This window comes from Penaeus chinensis, chromosome 14, assembly GCF_019202785.1.
Source record: "Penaeus chinensis breed Huanghai No. 1 chromosome 14, ASM1920278v2, whole genome shotgun sequence".
Lineage (NCBI taxonomy): Eukaryota > Metazoa > Arthropoda > Malacostraca > Decapoda > Penaeidae > Penaeus > Penaeus chinensis.
Genome location: NC_061832.1, coordinates 11046683 through 11049745, shown reverse-complemented (window position 1 = coordinate 11049745; position 3063 = coordinate 11046683).

The following is a 3063-nucleotide window of genomic DNA, read 5'->3' as shown; positions in this document are numbered from 1 at the left end:
TTATTTATAGTTTTATACAATTTATGTGCTACGCCGACGTCCGCGGGGGTTAATGTAACCCCCACGTTCATGCGAAATAAAGGAAGTGGATACTCTGACTGTGCTTTGACTACCCTTTGGATTTACCTGTCTGGATTTTACACCGTGGATGCCGAAACAAGGTTGTACTGCCCCTTTTACTTGCCCAGGTGTATTTAGGCTGGACGTGCCATTTTACTATTTTACATTCACTGTGAACCATGTGTGCTCCTTCGACTTTTTCTTTTTTACTTTCTCTGAATTTTACTTACTTTTATCTTGTCCTTTGACTGTTTACTCTTATTCATGCTCATACCTTTTACTGTCTTTTACTTGAGCCTTTACTTCCCTCATTTTACCTTTTACTCGTTGTATCTTAGATGTTAGTTCTTGTTATTGTTTTTAAGCCCTTCTGGCGTATTTTTATTCAGTCATAAGCCCCTCTGGCAATTGTCTTTTACTTATTAGTTTTTTTTACTTTGGTGCCTTCTGCACGGTTCTTTTTGTTCATTTTAGATTTCGTATTTATTTGTCATGCTTCTTCGTATTGGTCACGCTCCTGGTAGGCCTGCATCTCCGGGGATAATTGGCTTGTGAGGTCGTGTGGGTTCTGAGCCTTCAGCCTGGTCCCCTCACCCCCTTTTTCGAGGAACGAACGGGGCCCCCTCATTTTCCTTGGCCCCTAAGCCTGAAGCTTCCCGCCTCACGGGTGGCCTCTTTTGGGTTCCTCTCTCATATAACCTTACAGGTACACCCCATTTTTGGTGGCAGCGAGTGGGATCTACCAGGAGTGTATTTATGAGTTTCTTTGCTCGTTGACTAATATGAAGATTTTTTTAAAGTCCAGCATTTAGCTTTTTCCTGTTAGGTTAGTTTTAGTAGTTTTAGAAGAGCCACGTTTCTTGTTTTATGTTCTGTGTTTTGTTCTGTTTGTTTTATTTCAGATTTCGTAGTGTTTTAGAATTTTTTGAGCGAGGCTTTTCTCTTTCAGCATTTTATGTCTTGTTTTTTACTAATGCCCGCTCACCAGTTGGTTTTACTTTGTGGCTCTTGCTAGGTATAGGGACACTTTCATGTTCTAATCTTTCTTTTTACCCCTGCTAATTTTACCTTATCCCCTGTGTACACTTGGTTCTTTGTCTTTTTTTTTTTTCGTGTTTACCCAGTTTACGGGCAGTTTTGGTTATTTTAATATTTCATATGCCAGCATTTGGCTTCAGTTGAACACGCATCACCGTTCACTCTGTTTTGTGGGTCAGCCAGTATCTCTGGCCCCCCCCCTTTTTTTTTGGTTGTTTGTGATTGAGCTGTACAGCTCTTTTGTGTGGGGATTTGTTCCTTTGTTTCCAGGCTCTGTACTATGCCAGGACGTGGGAGGTCTTTACGAAGCACCAAGTCATCGAGCCAGCCAAGCTCGCGTACCTCATCGCCTGACCACCGTACATCCCTCCCAGTTTTAGTTCTGCAGGGTCCTAATACCCAGGTACAGGACGCAGTAAGAGCCGTAGAGGGGGAAGTTACAATCATGGAGGAAATGCTGCAGAGAATGACAGACCTCGTAGCCCAGAACAGGGACGAACTCCTCCGCAGGATGGAGGAAATCTCTCGCAAGAGTGAGGACAGGCTGCAACGACTGGAGGACCAACTTCAGGCAAGGACTGCTCCTACCGAGGCGGTCGTATCCCGCAGTAATGGGAGCCAGGTTCCCTCAGCAGCACAGCCTGAGGAACAGCCAGCGGATATTCCACTCCCGCGTATACAAGTCACCACACCACCTGCGACCAGAAGTGTTAACCCCATTCACCAAGCAGCTACCAGAGAATACCTCCGGGAATGGCAGCGGCAACTAGAGGAGAGGGAGAGAAGTCTGCAACTGCAAGAGCAGGCTCTTTTACAGAGGCAGCCAGATGGTCAGCAACCGCCAGTGTGCAGAAGAGGGGGAGCAGCACGGGAGGCTAACCAGACATTCCCTGAGCCGGCCGCAAGACTGACCACATCGTCACGCACAAGGTATGGCGAGGAGCCAGCACAAGACCACCTTCGATGCCAACCGCCTTTCAGAGATGCAATCCCGTATCTGGTGTCCCGTGACTCTATACCTCATTTTAAAGGGGAAACCTCTGCTTGTGAGCCCCTGAAAAGAAACCAGGAGGTGGAGAGCTACATTCGGGCTATTGAAAACCTGGTAAGGCCCTCAACCAATGATACATACATCCGGGCTGCAAGAGCAAGTTGTCGGGGCAGAGCGGAGACCATCATCAACTCCGAGAGTTTTGACGGGATACAGGATTGGGACACTTTCAAGCGGCAGCTGAGGCGTAAGTTCAGGGGCACGTACACTGCCTCTGATTTTTTCAAAGTGCTCTACGACCACAGCATGAGTGAAAGGCAGGCTCCAATGGACTTCTTCCTTGAGGTGGAGGCGTCGGTCTTCCAAGGCTACCGGGACCACCGAGGAGCTGTTGGAGAGCCTTCAGAGCTGATCAGGAGGGTCTTCCTTGCTGGATTACCTTCCACTCTGCGGGATCTCCTTGTTCTCAAGAATGATTGCTCGCCAATCCAGCTGGCAGAAACCGCCCAGAAGCTCTGGAACTCAAGGTATGGCATCCGGCATGGCAGTTCCAACACTCGCCATCAGTCTCCAAATGACCTGCAGGAAGAGGAGTACCAGGTTCGATGTCGCACCCCAGACCGTCCACCCCGTGCACGAGACCGCTATGACCTGTTTCCGCTAGCTGCATCACCTCCACCTGCTCGGCCTCTGTCCTCATCTCCAACATCACGGCGTAACGTGTGGTGTGAGTTCCATCACAGTTCAACCCACAGCACCCGGGAATGCAGGGCTGCCGCCCGCCAACCATCACCCTCAGCCTACTCTTGTTTCCGGTGTGGTAGAAGCGGTCACTTCTCTCGTGAGTGCCCCTTTCCGAGAGGCCAGGAAGGAAGGGTTCCTAGCTTCACTGGCAACTTCTCAGGAGGGAACCCACACACGCTCTATCGCAGTCCAGACAGAGCAGTTGCAAGCAGCAGCAGCAGTGAGTACTC